Source organism: Zosterops lateralis, assembly GCF_965231275.1.
Source record: "Zosterops lateralis genome assembly, chromosome: 12".
NCBI classification, from domain to species: Eukaryota; Metazoa; Chordata; class Aves; order Passeriformes; family Zosteropidae; genus Zosterops; species Zosterops lateralis.
In genome coordinates, this window is record NC_139772.1 from 10,600,332 (window position 1) to 10,623,890 (window position 23,559).

At 38.8% G+C, this 23,559-nt stretch overlaps 1 long non-coding RNA gene across 1 annotated transcript in view; it reads right to left on the bottom strand.

Annotated features, from left to right (window-relative positions):
• Nucleotides 1-23,559, bottom strand: part of LOC310914404 — a 51,508-nt gene that overhangs the window by 13,662 nt on the left and 14,287 nt on the right. The window contains exon 3 of the long non-coding RNA XR_014591030.1: nt 21,329-21,395. This is a non-coding gene — a long non-coding RNA (uncharacterized lncRNA). The remainder of the gene's footprint in view (nt 1-21,328; nt 21,396-23,559) is intronic.

The following is a 23,559-nucleotide window of genomic DNA, read 5'->3' on the forward strand; positions in this document are numbered from 1 at the left end:
GTCACATAAAGGTTAGTCTTACGACATGAGGTGACTTCTTTCAGAAAAAGTTACCATCGGGGATATATCTTGCCTAACTTCATTACTTTAATTTAACTTCCACACTATTATCTAAATTTCTAAGTATGTCTACCCTGTTGACTGCAAACAGACATCACCTCACACCAGTCAACCATCCAGCCACCTGGCCCCAGAGTCCTGAAACCAAAACTGGAGCCTTTTAACCCCACCAGTGCTCTGCTTAATCTGAAGGAACACCCTTGGCCCTGCCACAGTGAAAGGCTGATACACCAAAAACCTTTCCCATAAAGTATTTTTAAAGCATGGATCAACATTATTCATGGAACATGCTCACACTTGTCACAACTGGCCTTATATTAGAAACACTGAGAGCTTTCACGATCTGATTGTGGCGAGCAGCACTTACCAAGAATTATATCCCACACACAGAACATTGCTCCACAGTGAATTTATTCCATCTGAAATGCCTCTGGTGTGGAGGCCCAAATTTCCAGCATGCCTCCTCTCCCTGTGATGCACTGACAACAGCAAAGCTGTCTGTATTCTCACAGGCAATCTGAGCCCAAGGGGGAGTCAACTTTGGTCATTCTGTAACTGCAGAAGACTGTGTGGTGCCCATAAGAAAAGCTCTGCCTCTTGCTCTCCAACTACACAACTGCAATTGCAGTTATGTGTCTGGGAAGTCAATTAATGCCTGTAAAATGCAGATGCCTTAATAGAATAATAATAATTTAATTATCCTATAGAAGTTATATTCAATTCTTAGTTTAATTCATGATCCATGGGTGAATCAATGGCTTAAATAGTTTGTTTTTGTTTTTCTAAGTAACAGTATATCTGGGAAATGGGAGTAAAATCAATTGCATACAGACAGCACAGTAAGGGCATTTCCCTTTTTATACATTTTCCCTGGCAATGCTTCGGGACCTTTGTGGTCTGTGGTCATTTTTCAGCTCCCTGTGTCAACAAAAACAGACTTTTCAGCTCCAAAAGAAATGCATCACACATTAAATCCTTACCAAATTTAAGCCTACTTTGTCATTTTTTAGATCCTGAATAATATCATAAACTTTTGAGATTACAGAAATAATAATGACCAGAGCCCAAGCAATTTAAGCCTGCTGTGCTAATCGCAGAGTAGAAAGTCTTTTATAATAACATCTATATGCTAGAAAAATAAAGATTTCAAACCACCCAAAACCCTGCTCTTTCCATTCCCTGCAACAATGCAGAGGTCATTGCTGAGATAATGACGCACATCCTCCAAGCCATTCAGTTTGTGTCCCAACACGGATGAAAAATAATCTCATCACTTTTTCTCTCATTAAAAAAAACAAACCCACTATTTCTTAAAACCAATAATAAAAAAACCCCCTGATTTATTGAAAAACGTAGTATGATGTCAGTGTGAATTAATGTTTCCCATAGGCATACTAATAAGCTCCATGACATAATAACTTGTTATACTACACCAGTGGGACCTTAAAATTATTCCAAAGATAACATAACACAACACTTGAAGCAGCAGGAAACTTCCAGCATGCTTTTAGATGTTTTACAGTGTTACTAATCTTTGAATTGCTTGGAAAAACTGAAAGGAAACAGAATATTTAAAATTGGAAGCACTGCAGCTAGAAAATTACTCCATTCCAAATTCCAAATGTGCACAGGAGATTAATGTCAACGTAAAAAAAAAAAAAAAAAAAAAGCAGCAGAAGGGGGGAAGTTATTAAATGCACTTTCTATGTTGGATATGTGCCTTTTGGTAGTCCAGTGAAAATCTGTTTTTATTTGGCTGAGTTATGAGGGTTTAAAAGAACAGACTTGCACACACACCAATTTCTTATTAATGAGAGGTAGGTTTTATTTATTTATTTATTTGCAAATGAAATTTAAGCTAATGATTGCCCAGCAACAACATCAGGACATGCTTGAGAAAAGAAGCAGAGACTGCTTTTTCTAAAACACATAAGGATACCATCTAATGTCAAAATCCCCATGAAGCCAAACTAGAAGTTAGTGCAGTGTAAGCTAATAACTCTGCATGGTGTCGCAATGTGCTCTCCAGGGCTAAACACTCCAAGCAGACAAAAAAAAAAAAAATAAATTAAGTGGTGTGTTCACTACAGTTCACTACACTGTCAGAATTTGTATTTTAATCTCCACATTCAAACCATTTATTCAAACAAGTCACTAGAGATGTGAGGGAGGAACCATAGATCCCTCAAAGAAAGGCCACCAAGTGAGTGCTTGGGCAAAGATCTCGGTGTCCACCTAACAAGGCCAAAAAGGTCCTTCAGCTGTGAGCCAGAAAGCCCCTGAAGGGTACAGGAGCAGTGCTAAGCAAGGGCTGCCCATGCCCAGGCAGGCAGTGGCCCCTGCTCCAGCTGCTCCAGCTGCCCAGGAAAGCTCCTGTCCACTCCAGCCAGCACCTGCTCCCCTGGGTGAGCCCACACAGCAGGGGCTAATGGAGGGGCAGATCCCTGCCCAGGTGTGAGCCACACTGGATTCTGTAAAGCTCTGGCCTTATGGCTTGTGTGTCTTGGACAAAGACACTCTTCTCTCCTCCCAGTTATCAAAATTTCTGTGTGTCTGACATCACATTTACTGCATCATCTCTTTGAACCACCTTCCTTTATGTCCAGATTTGTTTCACCACCATTTGCACTTGGCCTTGCTAAGACATGTACCATGATTGTCTGCTTGTTCATTTTTTAAATGATAACATAACCCTGACCATTGCTCTCAGCTAAACTGTACAGTGTTCAACCAAAGCTAAAAATGAATATTCCATGCAAAAAATGTTAACCTTTGATCCAGACACATCTCTGGAATAAGTGATCGTGTTGTGCTGCAACCCTTTGATCACTCACACAAAAATTGGAACCATTTGCAAAAGTAAAACTTGTGATTTGCACATAAGCCAGACCCGATGGGATGGTTTACAGAAGGCTGTAGTATCCACACATTACACTGGGAATGCTTGTCCAGTCCTAATGCAGTGGTCATGCACTAAAACCATTCCCATCGTGGGTCTAACACGGGTTAAACCCGGGTTTCTACTCAAAAGCCCTGCAGAAGGAAGCAGGATGGTGTGTCTAAAACAATAAATCACCCCAAACTGAATGAGCAAGAGATCTCACATTACCAGGTACCACGGGACAGAGCAGCCAGGGCAGCTCTGAAAGCTTCATCAGCCATGAAAGATTCGGTTTCCTATTCATTCACTCAACTGTTTCAACATCATGGGAATCTACAACAACCGTGTGAAACCATTTTCCACAGTGAACCTAGAACACCTGGGGAGCTCTTTGTAGTCTCTGCCAAGCAGCTATCTTTAAAAGGAAGGATAAACTGCAATCTGAAAATGTCAGATACAGACCACTACTGGTACAATGGCGAGGCACAGTCAAGCAGAGAGAAGGGGTGCAGTAGGATGGATGCTTTGGGCTAGATAAAGAATAGGATGGAAATACATGTAGAGAATTATATGGAAAAGGAAGTATTTTAAGAGTATGCAAAGGCTACCAAAGGATTGAACAAACACAGCAGCAGAGATGAACAGAAAGTTCATCATTCATGAGTAATTTTGAAATTTACTATTCTCACGATCCACAGAGAACAGGCAAAATAAAAAAGCAACTAAAATATGATCTGGAAAAGTTCCCTCCCACTGTAAAAGGATATTAACATGATATACCACTGAAAAAAGGTATAGGAGCTGTGTACTTGTCCCTAACTGAAGATTTTACATTAACTTGAATGATTCATAGTCCAATGAAAAATAAAAACTTATACCAAATATATTTTAATTTCCTTTATCTCTTACAATAGACTTGTGGTGAGGCAGTGAAAGAGACTTATTATAGGAATTCAGTGTGATTATTTCACAAAACCAACACATTTCCTTCACTGAAAAGCAAGTCTAACAGACTCTCTAGTCTGTTAGAGAGTTTCAGACTGCAGAGACAACTCCCCTTAAAATTCTGTTTAATTTTTAATATTTGGCATGACAAACAAGACAAGATACAGGAAAGACTCACTTTAATAACAACTTTTTGTCCATATGAAACATCTCTATATAAGACTCCCCGTTTGGTGGAGACCCTGAACAGAAAAGCTCAACAGAAATTTCTGGTCATTTTCTTGCAAAATGGATGCACACAGACAAAATTCAAGTTTCTGAGATTCTTTTTGCTAAACATTTTGTATCTTCTATCTGTTGAGATACTCAGATATGTTGCCTGTGCTGCCCACAGAAGTTTTCACTGAATGATATTAAAATTAAAACTAATAACATTAAAATAATTTCCATTTTTAAATATTATAGTATATATTATAGGCTATATTATATATATATATATATATACTTTTTAACAAAATTCTAATTTCGAAAAATTATGTGGAAGTGTTCAAAGCAGGTTTAATAACACTTAATATCCCAGAACACACTTCTACATCTGCTTGGTGCATTCATGACTCAGTAAAAATCTAAGCACAAACAGAACCTATCAACAGGCACAGTGCAAAAATTCAGTTAGGAAAATGGGTAAAATTAAAATGGTGGAGATTGCAAATCATCATTGTCATTTGGATCACAAAATATTTATTTAATTTAGAAACACAGTCCATGAAAACTCAAAATTGCATTGACTTTTAGTCTGATTGAGAGGGTGTGGTCTGTTTTTCAGTCAGTAGAAGTGTTGCTGGAAACTCTTATAAGCTTGATCTAATTGGACTTTTGAGATTGACTCCAACAGACCATACAGTGAGGCCACCATTCCCATCCCTATGCATTCCCATAATTGCAGTCTTCTATTCTCATCAAAGCCAATTTTTTGCATGGCAAAATGACATGACTTGGTTAATAGGAGGACCAAATAAAATGCAAGTGACAATTAAAATTTCAGTGTAAATTCATTACATGCCTGGTTATTGTCAACTGTATTAAAAGTGTGCTGATGAATGAGGAATGATGCCATCTAATTGTAAAAAAAATTGAAGCTATGGTCTGTGATAAACATCAAGCCTCTGTAATGCAGGTGGCTGATCTAAAAATACTATTTCTGTGGGCCTGTTCCTCTTGTGTCAGACACAAGTATCAACACAGTTTCATGCAGAAGATGATAGGTAATCTCACAGGCTGCTTTAATTTCTCATCATTGATTTTCTGTAGGGTACACGGGAAGCATCTTCAGGATTTAGGTGATTCCCATTTGCAAATATTTCTAGATAACATAGTCATATGCAATTATAGAACTAACCTCTCAGAAACAAGCCCATCTTGCAGACCAGGGAAAAGACATTCATTTTCATGATATAAAGTCATGGATAAGAGAATAAAACATTCTGAGAGGGTCTCTTGGTAGCTCTTGTCACATTTTTAGAGACTGATGCTATAAGGGTCTCATTCAAAACTCATTGATGCTGGGGCAGTTACTCCTATGCATGTCAGCAGATTTCAGAGTGAAATAAGAACTTACAATGCAAAACTTCTGAGAGATCCTTACAGATGTGGCTATGGTGGCCTTAAAAATGAAGTTCTTATCTGAAGTAAATTTCTGTAGTCAGCAGATTGAGACTGGGACCAGAGGAACCCACTTCTTTAGAAATTCTAAGGCTCATAAACCACTTTTTTTTTTTTTTTTTTTTTTTTTTTTTTTTTTTTTTTTTTTTTTTTTTTTTCCCTCTGGTTAGTTTTATCATTACTGGTACAAATATACACTCATCTCTCAATCTTCCATCTCAAATTTTCTTTGCATTCCTTGTTTCAGGCAATTTACCATGTAGTTCTTTTGTGGACGTCACAAGCAAAGTAACAGATGCCCTTGAAATATCTTCCATGTTCATCACAAAGAAAGAAAGAGAAAAGAGAGATGAAGGAGAAAAGAGAGAGAGGGAAGAGAAGGGAGAAGAGAGAGAAAGGACATATATCAAGGGCACAAGCATCTCCCTAGAAAAAGCAGTAGCTAGAAAAAGGAATGTGGGCACAGGATTTTGAAGGATTTCTTATGTTTCAGTAGTAGCAGCACCAAAATTTATATCCTTCCATACCAAGCAGTTGAAAGATGGGCAGGAATGTTCTACTGCTGGATGGTAAGACAGATCCCAGATCCATGGCAGTGGATTAGCTTAAAGCCCTTGCTGAGGCCAAACTCTCAGGCATTTCAGCTTTTCCTGTGCTCAGAACAACCGTTATGCACAGGAAGGTTGGATGATGGCCAGGGAAGGCAAATGTAACAAGCCACAGTCCCTCAAACCTCAGGAGCAACCCCTTGTCTCTGGGTGCTTGAGATGGTTGTGTCAGTGAGCATAAGCAGTTAATGGGGCTGATAAATCTTTAAGACAGAAACTGTCACAAATTATGTTTCTGCACATTCTATTAGAACAAATCCAACCTTAAATCTGAATCTATTCTACCTCAAGACCCAAGCAAGTCCCTGGGAAACCATGTCAAACAGAAAGGGAAACAATTTGAGAAATACTGGCAGCTGCAAAGAAATGTTAACATTAGATATATTTTTCTAGAAGAAAATACAAAGCTTAAAAGGTAGAGATCATAGATTTCTCCATACTCTAACATCCTTGCACTGCAGCAAAAGGAAGTGACTAGAGAAGATCAAGCAGAGGGTACATACTCTGAATACCTGTCAGACAGACATCCCTGTCATGATGACCTGCAATTTCAAAACTGAACATGAAAAACGAAGTTAATTGTGTCTTCTCTTAATTTCATTAAGCACCCCTAATTCTGAAGGGGAAAATATGGGAATAGAGTTAAGTATCTGCAAATTACCCACATAGAGGCTACTTAAATGGAACATCTGCTTAGATCACAGTTATTTTTACTTTTGGGGTGCCATGATACAGGGCTTTCAGGTGCAGAATCACTTTATGTGGTTTCATTTAACAACAAGTTACAGAACCTTTTATAAATTGCTGTAAGTGTAAAGAAGTCCTGGTAATTGGGATCATTTTCCAAACTCTTGGGCCAAGTCAACACTTCTTATCCAGTTAATTACTTAGGGTTTATTTCAATTAAGAGAATATGTTAAAAAATGTGATCAAGCTTCTAGTTATTAATGAGAAAAGACAGGAAGAGTGTGAAAATCTGGCAAAGAAACCTACAAGCACACAACCTTCAGGATTTCATGACTAGGAAAAAAAAAGAGCACATATATTTAACTAAGATGTCAAAAAATTGAAAATTAAAGTCTTGATTACGTCACTGAAATGAATGAGAGATTTGCCAAGGTTTAAATCTGCATTTTGACAGAAACTGGCCATATTGCAAATGCCTGAAGTCTAAATGCCATGTCCTGCTATAGTCTCTCTATCAGTGCTTCATCTTGGAATAATTGGAGGTGTGAACTTTAAAGACCAGGCTTTCCTAAGCTCACTTTAAGAAATATCATCTTCTTTGATAAGCCCAAATTCTGGCCCAGTTTTCTGCATCATCATCAGAGATAAATTTTACCCAAATTCCTCACTAACAAAGTCACCACACTGATAAACCAAAAACTGCTCAGCAGAGCTGGTTGGGCAAAACTTTTCAATTATTCAACCCTCAACACACACAGAGCTTGTTTTAGGAGAGGCTTGCACAAATTCTGTACTCATTAATAGGATATAATTTTTCTAGCAAGTAGCAGAAGTAACGGATTAACTCAATCATGTCCCCATCCTCATAGATTATTTTTAAAAAAATTTACAGAAATATCAGTAGACTAAGCAGAACTACCACCAAGCCTTAGTCATCACACATAAGAAAAGGTTTCTGAAAGTCATTTTGAGCAAGTGCCTGACCTCACATGAGTGAAAAAAACAGAGCTTGAGTCACAGCTAACGTTCCCTCATCTTCCAAGCACAGAGCCTGTAAGGAGATCTGAGCCCCAGTCTCACAGCTCAAGCCCTGTGCATGTAGAGTCAGGGCAGAGGTGGGCATTGCCTGGGTCACCAGTGGTGCTCACAGTAACCAGACCAGTTGTGCACAACAGTGCACTGGCAGCCCACTTTTCACAGGCATTAGAGCTAAAAGTCTATCTCATGCATGTGAAAATAATTATATAAACCCTGCTTATTAGTGCCACATTATTCAAGAATAGCTTGGATGTGTGGGCCAAGTCTCCAGCTGAAATAAATCCTCATAGCTTTGCTATGGGTAATGCATAGACATTAGCATAAATTAGCTGAGGATCTGTCATATCTGACTCCTTATATGTAACAGTCTCAGCTCCACGACTATTTTGATGTTTGTCCTCTGAGGGTATTAACCCTGAAATCATCTGTTCTGACCATGTGCTGGAGAATACTTGATACTGAGCCTACGGTGACATGGAAGGTGAGTAGTGCAGGTGATATCACTGGAAGAGGCCTGCATGAATAGTAGGAAACTGTTTTTAAAGTAGTTCCCTCAGCAGGCTCCCCCAATATCCTGATGGTTGCATTCCATCTCGCCAGCAGATGATGTCACAAGCTCCTTCACACACAAAAACATGTTGCTTTTTTTCAAAAATGTCACCAGCAAGACACAATGTAAAATTTCAGTACCCTCAGGAATTTTATGCACAGATACAAACTTCTCAAACCACCAGTGTGCTTTAGGACCTCACCCACTGTCTATGTGCAGGATCACATCATAGAGTTGTGACCCCTTTTGGATTAAATTAAACCATAAGATTCCCCACAGCACCACCCCTAATGCCCTCCAGCCCATGGGCAGTCAGTCCATGGGACAAGCAAGAACCCACAGGAATTATACAGCATGGACTTGCTGTCCACAGCTCCAACTGCTTTGCTCTATAAATCCACAACCTGATTCACATTACCTGCAAACACATGCATAACCTCAGAAAAAGTAAATGCCAACTTATAGTTCAACTCAATCTGAGACACCTTTTGCAAACAAATACATAAAAAGAACAAAGTGTGTAAACTGGCTTTTGTACATATGAGAATTGTGCCTTTCCTACAAATAAATTGATGTTAGTATTTGAAGCCTATTGTGTATAATTAAAAATGTCTAATTCACCCAAGACAAGATTGTCTCAGTGAAAGCCTGTCACCTTCTATATGGGAAAGACATGCATTATGTATTTTTTGCACTGACTTATCTTTGTTATGCATGAGGCGTGTTTTGGCAATATATAGGAAACATGCATTCAGCTTCTGTGATTTAGAGTTGCTACAATTAGCAGAAGTTAATTTTTGACAGCAATTTCCCAAAAAAGCAACAAGGAGAATTTGAGAATAAGCATCCTTGATATAACAAAAGCATAGGTGTTTCTTATGCTCTTCTGTTAAGAGAAAAATCTATCACAATTCCTTGCTAAAATGTGTAGGTGAAGAATTTGCATTTTTAGAATTCAACTTTGAAGGAGGAAGCTTGTTAAAAACCACAGTAATTAAAAATGAATTTATAAACAGCTTCTAGTTCAAAATCAGTACTGAAGGTGATAGAAATGAGTTCATTGGACATATAAGCACTTTCATGTTATTATTCACAACAATGAATAAAATGTGAAAAGGGGATCTGTATGGAAATGGACATAATGTATACATGATACAGCACTAGTCTGAGAATCTGGTTTCATGGTGCATTTTTAGCCAGGTCTTCCATTTAAATGGAGCAGGCACTGATACAGTGCACCAAGTTGCAGGTTATTATTCTAGTTAGATGGCTATGAAGGCCCAAAAGTGACACGAGATAAGATAATCAAGTCTTTTTCCTTAAGGAACATAAAGGTCACAAAATAACATTTAATTACCCACTCTTGTAACATTTATAAAGGAGCAAATCAGAATTACTCCAGAGTGAATATCTAGGAATCAACAATGAATCAAAACATAAATGGCAATTATTTCGTCTATCTGAACAAAAAACAAAATAACTTTCTGCCAGAGGAAATCAATTCCCCTTCCACATACTCCAACTGGCCTTGGTATTTTGCAAAAATACTGCTGCAACCAGTTTGCTGCATTTGAACATGATTTAAAAAACACCCAAACAAAAAACAACAAAACAGAAACAAACATAGCAAAACAAAAAAACAACACCCATCCAGTTCTCACTAACTAAGCAACTTCTCCCTACGTTTTACTGATTTTCATGTAAGGTTTAAGTTAAATTGGGGCTGAGTATTCATTTCAATTTAATGCTTTGTGAAGTGAGAAAAAGCCATGTCTGAGTCAACCATGCCAGTGGTGTCCACTTCTCTATCAAACCCCAAAAAGTGTTCAGTGACACCATTTGAGGCAGCATTCTATGCTGGAGATTAGTCTATATAAATGCTACATGCAATAAAAACATTTTTAAGTTGGGTGAGCTGAGGAACACATCTCTGTCATTACCACTGCCCTAAGTGAGGAACAAAGTAGGTCCCAACACCCTTAAACTTCAACACTCTTAATGGGAATGGATCCCCAGAGCTCAGCCGGTCACAGATCACCCACCTGCTGGGACTGTCCTGATGCTGTAATGGAGATTGGGCTGTGGCACCTCATCACTAATGCTGATGAAATGTCACAGCCTCAACCCACCTCTATCTACACACCCTGAGAGGTGTAAGAAACTCTTATGACCACTTAGTTATTTTTCAGTCTTTTGGAGCTTCTCTTCCTTCATCCTCCACCTGCAAGTTCCTAAGTCCTCTGTGTCCTTGTGGACTCACCATATTAATAATCCTAAAAGACATGAGCTTTGGTACCAGTTTGGTACCAGTATGTTCCCTTTCTAACCACATTATGCTTCAAAGGTTTGCCAAGAGATACAAAGTCCAACAATTTGGAGTCAATAGCTACTCACAGTGGTTTGCAGTTCCACTGCTAGAAGAAATACTAAGAATTCAGAAGGTATCTGCAGTGTGAACATCAGGCAGAAGGAAATGGCTGTGATGAAATAGTTTCAAGTGAGGCTATCAGCTGACATCAAAGCACTGAGTTCCCCCCCAAAAAAAAACCTTGAACCAGAAAGCCTTACCCGATTCCAGAGTGTTGTATGTTGGCAGCCACTACCTTCATTCTTCTTACATTATCATAGAACCTTGTATGTTTATTAGTGGTGAGCATTTAAAACAACAAATACTGGAAATTTCTGTTTCCCACATTACGTAAGTGTCTCAACACCTGAGGAAGAAGAGAGTTATTGAATCAGTATAGACAAAGTAAAAAAACATTTGGGGAAAAATACCAACATGGGAGCTTCTTCTGGAATAGTGAGTGTTTCGTAATTCTCTGTTCTCAAACCATTCCCTGCTACCTTTTCCCTACTAGTTCTGATCACAGTTTCTAACATACAGCCATCATCAAAATGAAGAGCCAAGCATTCTTATCTACAGGCAGACCAGACTGTCTGGAAAATAGCCATAAGACAGGAGTGATCACTGAGTGATGACAGCTTAATTCACAGCTAAGGTGCTATTAAAACAGCTTCCAGTGTTTCCAAAGATGTTCCAAAAATCAACTGTCATAACCCCCACCATGATGCCTGGTCATGACAGTAAGAAAATGACCACATAATCCCTGTACTCTTCCTTTAAACACAGAGGATTAGCAGATCATGTATTTCTGTAAATCTTCATTGTACCAGACAGTTAGAAGTCATGATAAGAAAGAACCATGCTCGTAGTCATGACTAATAAAGCAGAGCTTGTCACTCCTTTTGGGGTCACCAGAGCTGGATTAAGCCTATCTAGATTCCTTACAAAAACATACAGGATAGATTTTAAAATGTAAATGACCACTTCAGATTGTGTAAAATTAACTGAAGAAGTACCAAAAATGCATTCATTATCACAATAATACTGCTATTGAAGTGTTGCTGCAATTGAAGCAAGATCCATCTCTTATAACAACACACAGAAAAGTCTGTATTACAGGACCAAGCAGTAAAAACAGCTGACTAAATGGACTATACACCTGCTGGAAGAAAATAGACTTGGCTTTTGCATAATTTGTTGTTTCATCATATGGCTCTGTCTGAGGGGTAGAAAGTTCAACCTCAGATGAATAAAACAGAAATCTCTAAGCTCATATGTGGACATCCCTGCTGTCCAGAACAATGGGCATCTCTGTCTGTAAGAGTTCTGGGGTACCAAGCCAAAGTGCACCTGTGGGCAGAGCTCCATTTAATTCTCTGCGGTTTCCAGGCTTTGAGAACATCTACAAGCTACACCAAGGGAACTTCTATCTGTAAACCAGGAACGTTTTCTATGAATTGAGAACATATATTCAGAAGTCACTACAAGCCTCAGGAAGGCAGACCCCAAGCAAACAAATCCCAGCTCCCCAGGGACTTGGGTTGATTCCTGGCAAGGCAGAGTCAAACAGAGACCATGTCATCAGAAACATCTGCACAAACCCCAGTGAGTGGCCTCTGCTGCTGAAAGCTGAGAGTGCTCAGAGCAGCATGTTCCTTTCCCCCTCCCTTGCCATGGCAGCCCAGCCAAGGAAAGGATTTCTCCACAGATCTGTGGGCTAAACTGAGGAACTCAGAGCTGTTGAGTGAGGAGCTGGACACCACTCTCAGCTCCCTGGAGCACCAAGACCTGTGGTTTAATCTTCTAACGTGCTCCAGGCAAGGTCAGTTTTTAATCCTGAGAACAAGACACCACACAACTGATTGGAAAAACCTTTCTAGAACTGCATCAATTGAAAAAGAATTTTCTAACACTTAGCCATAGTTAAAAGAATAGTAGCTATAACTGATTTGGAGAGATTAAAAGGATAAATCACCGAGGATGTCGGGGAAGATAAAGCCAGTAAAGTGAATAAATGTTCTGGGTGTGGAAGGAGACAGGCTGGTTTTATCAGCCAACAGCATGGAGTCTCAGACCTAAGGCTATTAGGATTAATGTTGCTCTGTCCTTTAAAAACCCTCTAATGTATTCAGTGAAATGAAAGAGGAAGAATGTGCCTGAAGTGAGGGAATGTCACGACAGCCCCAGTCTGGGAGCCCTGGAAATGTTGGAATCTTTCAGTTTGGCAGCATGAAAGTCAGGAGGCAGAATGACTGTAAATGGTCTGGAGAAACACTCTTGACACTGTCCTGCTTTTTAAAATTACTTTAGTCTGAGTAGTCGGTTGTTCAGGTACAGAATTTTTGTCTCCAGAGATTAGTTTTGCCATTGTCACCAAAATCAGCAGAAAATTTTGAAGACAAGAGTGTTGAAATGGCTACATAAGAGAGTGTAGTTGTCTGAATGTTTTGGGGGTTTTTTAATTATTATTTATTTTAGGACGTGCAAATGTAAAACCACAAAATTTGTGTTAAGTTTCAATTCTATTGACAAAAGGAAATCACTTGCTTTCTGTCTTGAATACAGGGCAAAAATTCCAGCACATAACCCTGTAGGAAAAATAGCTACATTTGTAGGAGATGGAGAGCCAAGACTGTCATTTGCCTTTGGTCCTGGGAAAAATATTCTTTAAATATGATCATTTTGAGCTTCCATATATCTGGAAATTCACTAATCACTTCTGTGTGTGAGTAGCTCAGCATGAAAAAAAAAATACTATTACTCCCATCCATAGCTTTAGCAAGACAGGTATCAGCATGGCATATTCATATATCCCTCCGTGGATTTATATGTAAATATGCAAACATCTTCTTGAAGGTCTCTTATTTTCTAAAGAATCCTTTTGGCAATTTGCTATTAAAGCTGCATCCGTACATATAATATTAGGCTGCCCTTTGGTCTTCACAGAAAAAAGAGGCTGTCATAAAGCTATCTTCCTTTTTCCAGAGGCTTACACAAAGCAGCAACGCTTTCAGGGGTAACAATATTCCTTTTAAAGCGACTTCTACAGATAGTAGCTACTTTTTCCACAAGTAGCTTATACAGTGCTTAAAATGGGCTCTTTATGAAGAAAGACGGTGTGCTATAAAAATACTATTCCTAATCTGAAAATCTAAGAGACACTGGATGAGCCAGTTACATGTTTTGGGGTTTTGCTGCCAGGAAAAAGCACTCCCTCTCATCTCCTGGACCACTTAGGATGATTTGGAAGACTAGTCATTATTTCCTTTTGCTTTTTTTTTTCTCCTATTAGATCTAGTAGAGCTCCATCTTGGCATGTACAATTCCCCCTGGGTAAGCAGAGAAAGAAGCAATTAAGTACAAAATGCTAACAAGATGTCTGAGTGAGTCAACTGTGTTTCTAAAGTATCTGCGGGTTTTTGTACACCTAAAAATCATTTCTAGGTCAGGGAAAAATAAAAGTTAGGGTAAACCAAGAAAAAAGTGTCATATTAGGATATTTATATAAACTGTCATTCTTGTGTTTTCCCCAAACCTCATGTGCTCTAAGCTATCAATCAACAGCCTCCACAATCAGACTTTGAGTCCTGATGGAGTAGGAAGATGTCATCCAGGGAGGAAAACATGTGGAAAATCTGTTAGCCATGTGTGTCATTACTGATGTCAACATTTAAGTAAATATGCAAGAACTACCTAAGGTTCCTACAGACCTACAGCAAGAGAAATAACTGAGAGAGCTTTACCAGATTAAATGGTGCCATGTTTATCTCAATCTTTTCTCCAGTTACTGGGTTTCACGTGTCTGTAGCACAGGTGTGCTTTCCAGGAGCAATTGGAAAACTGCTGTGGCAAGGAATTCTAGAGCAATTTGTTAAATTGATGGAAGTTTTCAGCTTTAATTACTCCCAAAAAGACCTGAAAATAAGCATGTATTCTAAGTATTCTCTGAATGTGAGCCATCATATAATTAATTTTAAGTGTCAAAAGCAGCATCAGAGCCTCGAGATTCCCAATGCAGTTTCAGAAAATGAGAGTTACAAAATGCAGATGACATCAGCAGTGATGTGGTATTCAGATCACAGGGAGATTACAGCAATTTTACAAGGAGGAAGAGAGATCAGCCACTTCTCATCAAAATATTACACAAATACTGATGAAGGCATATTCTGGTAAGAATTAGGATTAAACTTTCAAAGATTCCACTCATTCATAGCCACGTACAAGACAGCAATGAATGCTGTAGGATAGACATTAAAAATGAGAGATTAGAAACGCAGAAAATTTGGATTAAACAAGAACGATGTCCAAAGCTCAGATGCAAAGTGCCCTACACAAAAGCTTATTGCAGGCTGCATACATCTCTGTTATGGTGAAACCCAAATGCACTGTCACTAAGTTTTTAAAAAGCAAACACAGAGTCCTGAGCAACCTCAAATTTTAAGCCACTAAATCTCAGTAATAGTTTTTAAGGAGAGTTCAAAAGCAAAACAGAGAAGTCAAAGTCCAAACGTATCACAATGGCAGATCAAAGTGTGAAAAGGGATTAATGGCATCTTCAGCAAATGAAGTTTAAAATTCTAGTGTATTAGGGAAGGTCTTTTTTGAAATGGTAATAGGCTATACCTGAGCTGAAAAGACAATTAAGATAGTGTTAATTTTTTTTATGGTATCTGGCAGTAATATTTTTATCCTGTTAATTATACAGGAGACAGCAAATGTACATAATATGATAGCTCCATGCTGAGATGACATGCCTGCTGCCTAGTTAAGTGGCTACATTTATCCTATAATTAGCTTGCAGGAATGTGATTTGCATTGCATACCTAAGAGTATATATAATGTCAACTATGCCACAAAAGCCTAAAATGGAAACTGACACTCTCTTAGCTTTGACCTCTGGATAAAACAAGGCAATGCCTCTCATGACCTCCCGCTCTTTGTATTCAACCACACACAAGAAATGCATTGAAGTAATGCTAAATGTATGACAAATTCAAAATGTACAGAAATTTAAAGTCAGGGCAGAAAATCAGTGCTGATGCTTCAGCCTGAACTCATCCCTTTCCAGGGAATGGGGATAATGATGGTTAAAAGGCAGCATCTGTGGTTTATTGACTTATTAACTTTGAGAATTTTTTCTCTTGCAGGTAGAATTACAGGAGCATTTCCTGGATGTATATTTAACTGGCATAGGAAGTACATAGCTTTTCTAGGCAACTACATATATAAAAACTTGTTATTAAAACTATGTTACTGCTTCTGTATTTTCTGAAAATTCTGTGTGAGGTTAGCACAGGACTTCACTGCTACAGATACTGCACATCTGGGTGAACAAATACCTGGAATAAAATCTTAAGTGTGTGGCTGAAGATTTCTTTGTCAGCATTTGCATTTCTGCTGTCATTTAGGGACAGACTCCAATATTCTCATTGCAAGCAAGCTATCAACCTACCCCAAGTTATTCCACTGATTTCAAGCTGTTTGTCCTTTTGTCACAACTCTTTGCTCCTGATCTCAGAACATACAGCACCACATTGTTCTGAGAAGAAAAGGGGAACCAAGCAGCCACAAACAACTCTGAACCTTCACTGTGTGGCTTAAAGTCTTATCCAGACTTTATACACCATGAATTCTAGTTTGCTTTGTAGTCCTGCAGTATCATTAGAGGATTGAGGCTCTTGGGAGCCTGTTCACAGCTGTCCTTATCCCTTCCTCTGCTGAGAGAAGATAGGGAGGCAATAACACAGGTTGGTAACTTCACCAGACTCCAGCCTCAGAGTAGCCATGGAGGAGAGAACCTGGGGGATTCTGCCCTTGAAATGTGGCCGGGAAAAGTTCCCAGATCAGAAACAGCAGAGCCAGGTGACAGACACCATCTCAGAGGAGCACACAGAGGAGGGAGGGAGGAGCACAGGGCAGGCTCAGGCAGGGTGGGACTGGCCAAGGAAGAAAGCTGGATGAAAACAAAAATCCAGAGAGGGTGAGAAACACAGTGACAAGCAAAATACAAAAGGGACCTGAGAGAGCTCCAACCCAACCACTCTTCAGACAGAATTCTGTCTGTGCATTGCCACAAACTCCTTCCACTTGGGACCCCAGGCCTCTGAAATAATGCTGGGAGAGCTGCTACTGATAACAATTAATAATGTAAAATTAACACATGCAAAAAGGTATTTACTTGTATTTATTTACTTGATATTTATCTGTAAAAATAGTTGTGATTCCAGCAAATCCTTCTCCTGAATTTCTCTTTACTTTTCTATCAAAACAGTGGTAGTCCCTATGTCTTAACACAAGGATTTAGGTGCTTTTTGATTTTTTTGCGTTCCCATTTGACTGAAATTAAATCAGTTATGATTTCTCATACCAAAACTTCAGCTTTTGCAGCAATTCCAAGCTGTGTTCATTACATTTCAGCCAGGTTGCCTCACAGGTTTTGATGCCATAGGAAAATTTGCAAAGCACCCTCTACTACATATCTCATCTTTCATTAACATTTGCATTCTTGCTTGCACAAATATTCCAGCACTATGTGCCTTTAACAGTTTGGCAGCTTCTAAAAAAAACCCTTCTATTTTACTGCATCTCATGACTCTTTGTTTCATGAAACTGCTTAGCTTGGTGCAGGAGGTCTTCTCCAGTCTCTCCAAGTCAAGTGTAGCTCTCAGGACCTGGTCTGATACAAAATTCAGGGAAGTTCTTGCTCCCCTCCTTAAAGTTTTGCCTTTTGAAATAAACCTATTATTCTGTCTCTTTCTTTTTTTTTTCCATGATGAAATGATACTCTAAACTTCTCTGATTAAAAGTACATGGCATGCTCTCAAGTATGCATTACTACATCTGTTTGCCTTATTGAACAGCTGAAAAGCATTCAAACTATTATTCACTTTTTTATTACTATTCAGTACATTTCTGTGTATGTTCTGGCCAATATTTTTTTTAATAATGATGTTGATTGCTACAACACCACCTGGTGTTGCTGGCAGCTGTGTTCTTAGGACAAATCTGGAGATAGCTGGGGTTTAATTTAAAAGCCCAGTTCCTGGAAGCATGTGATTAGATAAGAATTTTTTGGTTTGATTTGTTTTTGAGGGGGTGGGAGGTGTTTGTTTGTTAAAAAAAAAAAAAGGCAAAAAAAAAAAAAAAAGCCTAATCTTCTGAGGAAAACCTAAATGTGACCCCAATGTACCCCCAAAGGATCAGAAACAAGACACTTCAGTCTTTTCCTATTTTTCATTTCAGACTTGATTATTTCAGAACATCCTTAGACATGGAACATGTCTTAGACATATCCACAAAATGCACATACATGCTTAGACATGCAGACACACAGACTTCACACACACCTTGATGGGATATAGAAACAGTAATTTAGCAACTGTCATCAAAAGAATGTTTACAATATAAATCTTCCTCGCACCTCTACCCATACAGCAGCTCCTTTGAACCAGCAGTGTTTTCTAAGAATAAAGAAAACCCAAGATGCTTCTGTGAACATTTGTACTGACTCTTTACCAACTTCAGCAACTGCTCCAGGACTACGTGTGGAACCATTGCCTACATGTTACCTGTTTGCTGACAGGCAACTGCATAAGAAGTAACACCCTTGAAGAGCGTCTCAAGACCAAAAGAAATCAATGTACACAATGCTACAATTCCCCCAATGTCCCTGAGAGATGAGGCACTAAACTGGAGCCTCAGTTCATCATGAGGCATGAAACAGGCAGCAAAGTTTTCAAGTGACTTCCTTACATCCAATGCAAATCACAAACAGAAGAATTGGTGACTTTTCATGTACTCTTAGGGCTTGGTTTTACTAAAATACAACTCTATTTTCCCACATCCATAACATCTTAAGATTCTAACTTGTTCCTTTAAACAACACTCTCCAGTTAACCTGACAGGCAAAGGCTTTTCCGAAATCCCCCAATATTGTTATGTAAGAATCAAACAGCAGGATGCTGGAGGAGCTGTTTAAACAATAGCTATTTCCAGCCTTGATGGAGCATCTTATTTTACAATATGCTGACACACAAGCATCTTGATTAATCTTTATCGGGTCACCAAAGAATATAGTCCAGAATTTAGTTTACAGGATGCTGAAATCAGTCTGTCAGGGAAAAATAAAACCAGCAAACCAAGTCACCACTTTTATCCCACATACCCTGAACTAGGCATGTCCATCCAACTACACAAGCCTTGCTTCTGTCTTGTACTCAGGGTTGTGTGTCCTCTTACCTACAGGCAGCCCTTGAGTGCACAGACCCTTCTCCTCAGTGAAATTCTGCTGGCAACGTTATGACCTTCAAATAGGAGCAGTCCTCACACTTCATGAGTTTCTCAGTTACTCACCAACCAGCTGTCAGCCCCACCCCTGTCCTAGGGAAGAGACAATCCTTCCATGGAATATTCCTGCTTGGCTTTACTTGATAAGCTTCTCTGCTCTCCCTCAAAGTCACCATTTGGCCACTAAAATATTTCATAAAGGGCAACTTTTTCTCAAAGCCAGTCTTGATATGTATAAAGAATCCCATGTCTCAGTGACAAGGTGAGGTACCTACAAATACAGCTCAAACAGGGATGTCATGGATAAACATCACTTAAAAAGAAACTTTCCTAGTCTGACCCTACTTGCTTGCTGTTTTCACAAAGGTCACTTTCTGTTCAATGACAGGGAGAACACAATGCCCAAAATTCAGTAAAAATATGTACAAAGTGCCAGTCTGAGTTCCTGGTCTATACTGATATCAGTATTTAACTGGAAATCAACCTTGCTTGATGGTGAGTGAAATATACTTTGTACAGTAGGATACTGCCCCCAGGAAGTCTGAGAATAAATGCCCTGTAATGAAGGTGTTTTGGACACAATGTGAGCACACACTGTGGGTTAAGAGGAAGGAAGGAGCTAGAGCAAGCTGGTCAGGGTTTGTAGAGCACCTGAAAAAATGTTGGTTTTTGAAGATAACCCCAAGGGGAAAACTTGTGGGAAATCTCCTAAATGGTGTGAAAGAAACACAGCTTTAAGATCTGCCAGTTTAAACAAACATTTTTGTTTTGTCTTTAACTGGAGCTAATGAAGTGCCCCACTTATTCTGAATCGCTAACGGGTGAGAACAACTAATACCAACATAGCCTTAGGTAAAGAATCGTGAGCTCAGCAACCACCTTTTAGTATTCAGGAGCTGCTGCTAAACAAGCTCCGAAATCCATTGAAGCTGAAGAAATAGATCCACCTTCAGTTCCACTTTGAATTTGGCTCTATTTACTGAAGAAACAGGAGAGAGTGGAAGGTGTGAATTATCCAGTCATTTAAGCAGGTGGTGCTGAGATATGTAAACAATGATTGAGATTCTAACTATGTGAGTGAACCAATGCATATACATTATATATACATTTAATATATATATAGTACCAGTATTAAGGAATCTAAGAATTTTCTAAATAATTGGTGTTTTTTCATTAGATGACCTGGATATTGTCCTGAAGAAGCAAAACAAGTAAGCAGATGCCTACAGAATAAAACTCTGACTACAAAAATCACATGCAGTTCATATTTTCCAGATGTCGATATGTTATTACAATATGGAGCTGAGCACTGAATAGCCCTGAACTTGTTTTTGCATTAAAAGTCAGAGGCAATCTGCCTTCCTCATACAAGAAATATCATGAAGAAAGAAGAACAGTTCTATTTCCTTCTCCCAGAGAGAGTTTCCAGCAGTCATCTCTAGCTGATGAAAGATAGATACTGCAGGACCAGCTTTGGTGTTCTGTTACCCAACATGAGGGCTCCCCCACTACAGAAGATATTAACAGATAATTAAGTATCCACTTAACATTTTTCACACGTATATACATTCATATCAAAGCCTGACATAAAAAGCTGCTTTTAAAGCTTGCTGTGTAGGAAATCATGTGTGATCACTTGTTCAATCTGAAGGTATGGAGTAAGCAGGGATCCTCAGGCAGTGTTCCCACTGATCCCTACACAAGCTGCACACTGTTTGTTAGCAGAATTACCAGAACAATCCCAGCAAGTTGGTTGGAGGTTTCCTCAACCCTCCTGTGTTGTGAAATGTTCTTCTTCATTGCATTTTGTAATTTGGGGCAAGAGGTGAGGACAACCAGGCTTTGCTCAGAGTTGAATTAACTACACTTTAAGAAACACCATTTCACTAGCTCAACTGAAAAAAAAAAAAAAAAAAAAAAAAAAAAAAAAAAAAAAAAAAAAAAACACCACCAACAACAACAACAAAAAAACACCACACCAAAAATGTTGTATTTGCTCTACAAAGCCAAACCATCACCCCAAGGAAACAAAACAGAGATGAGACTGTTCAGTTCTAACATGAGGACTGTAAAAATCAGTGTAACACCAGGAGAACTGCAATGGGGTGGTAGAAAACCAGCAAACTGACCACGTGCTGCTCCCCAGATGGGTACAATATGCATGTATAGTTGAGAAAGCTTCATATGCATTGGTGGCTGCTGCAATACCATCCAACATTTACTTTTCTGTCATGTAAGAGGAGCAGTCCCCTTCAACCAGCTACCTGTATGAACACAACCACATCCTCCAGAAATTCCTGCTGCCTCCTGAGCATGCTGCCCATAATCCCACTGCAAAAGAAGAGAGCTAATTATTTCTTTTTCTTTCAAAATTAATCTCAAAATGATCAGTCTATGATATGTCTTTTCCACATAAGTAAAAGAATTACAGTGTGAATACTCATGTTGAGCACAGGTTCAGCAGAACCCCCTGCACCAAGCAATGTTCCTCCTGCAGCACCCACGAGGGTGTGCAGGTGGGGAGAGAGCAGTGGCAGGGGAGAAGGCACTGACAGAGTGAAACACTAATTCTGGGCTGCCTGTGTTTGTGTCTGGGAAGTGGAGACATGCCTAAACACTGTGTTTTTTGACTTCACCAATAGGCAGCACATAAAACGCTAGAAATGCCTTTGATCTTGGCAAAATTAGGAGATAGGACTGTATTTGGGTCAACCACCCCTTCCTTTTGCACCCTTGTAGAAGAAAAAAAATGCTGAAGGAAGAGCAGCACAACAAAGACAGAATTGCTCCTTTGAATAGAAACAATAGAGGCAAGCATCTCTAAAATAAAGATATTGTGATTAGGTTATACACCCCTTTTTTTAAAACCTGCATTAATTTTGATTTATATTTAAATAAAAATGATTAAATTTTATCTTCTAAGATGGAAATGTTGTGATAAATACTGGCCCATGGCCAAACTAATCTCTAAAGCCTACAGCTTACAGCCCCTGTTGTCTTGTATGGATATTTGAATGGCAATGGGTTTTATCAGTATTTCTAAAGGCACTCATTTAATTATGTGGTTGTAAGAATTTTCAAAACCCCAAAGAATTAACACTACCAATACATATTCATATTTCTCAAATTAATTCAACCTGAACATTTGAAAATATTAATTCAAAAAACACACTAATTTATTTTTATTTCTGTAAACACACAGAGCTCTTTTCTAGTCTTGTTTATGCACTCATTTTATTTTTTGTATAATTATGAAAAAATGATGTAGCGAGTTCTCCTTCTTTATGTTACATAATGCTGGCAATTGATCTATTTACAATGGGGTGCATCACCCAGAAAAAAAGGAAGCTGAGACAGAAGGAAGCTGGTAGCCCACCAGCTACACAAAGGGCAAATCCTGCTGAAGCCACGTGTCTGTGCATGGGGACCCAGCTCTGGTGTCACTGGTGTGCTCCCACTGCCTTCCATGCTGCAGTGCTTTGAAAAGCTGAGCATTGTGAAGGGCCTGGAGGTTTATACATAAATGAAACAGCTTTGTGAATGAAAAATATCCTCACCAAACAAAAAAGTTTAAGTGTTTTACTTAAAAACATTAAAATGAATCACATCTAACTGAAAATAGGGGGTTTAACTTTTGCCAAATTGTTTACTCTTTATAATTAATTTTGATTTCCCATGTTCTACACACAGCCCATAGCAATAGACTTGCCTAGCAGGAACCACAGCTCAATTCTTCACAGGCCCCTCTACACAACAGCACACTTGGAGAAAGCTGATATTTTAGAAAAAACAAACTTTTCTGCTTCAGCAATTATTAGTCTGACATCACACTCCAGGTATGCAATGTTGTGTCATTTGACAACTGTTTGCCCACTTTGACAGGGCAAATTAGGACTCTTTCTTCTCTACAAGCTCATGTACAATTATTATGGCATCATTCTAACATATTTACTACACACAGGAGAGAAAATGACATTATCGCTTTTTAGCTGTCACTTAAACTAAACAATTCACAGGTACATATGGTTATTGCTGGAAAAAGCATTACCATTTCTATTAGCAGGCAGAAAAACAGCAAGAAGATTAAACATTTTGAGAAACACAAAATCTGCCCTACTCCTTATGCATCTACCCTACTTCAAGAGTGTGTCAGATAACTGATTTTTTTTAGGCTTCTTATAGCCCCCCATGCTTATATCAGTTTAACATAAGTAATAACAAAACTAAATTCCCTCTACTACTACTAAGGCTGCTTAAAGGACTTGCTTTGCTGCAGAAGCCATGACATAGGGGACTGAAATCTCTAATGAAATGCCGTATATGTTGATTTATGCAGCTTTAGTGGTGCCATTAACTGAAAATTGTTCTTTTCATAGGCTTATAGAGAATCTGGTGGCTGTCATTGTCCATGATTCAGTGAGAATACTGGGTCTAAAATTACTGCTGCATTTGGGTGGATATGTGAAGGATGGAAGTCTGGCCTCATTTTGTGTTA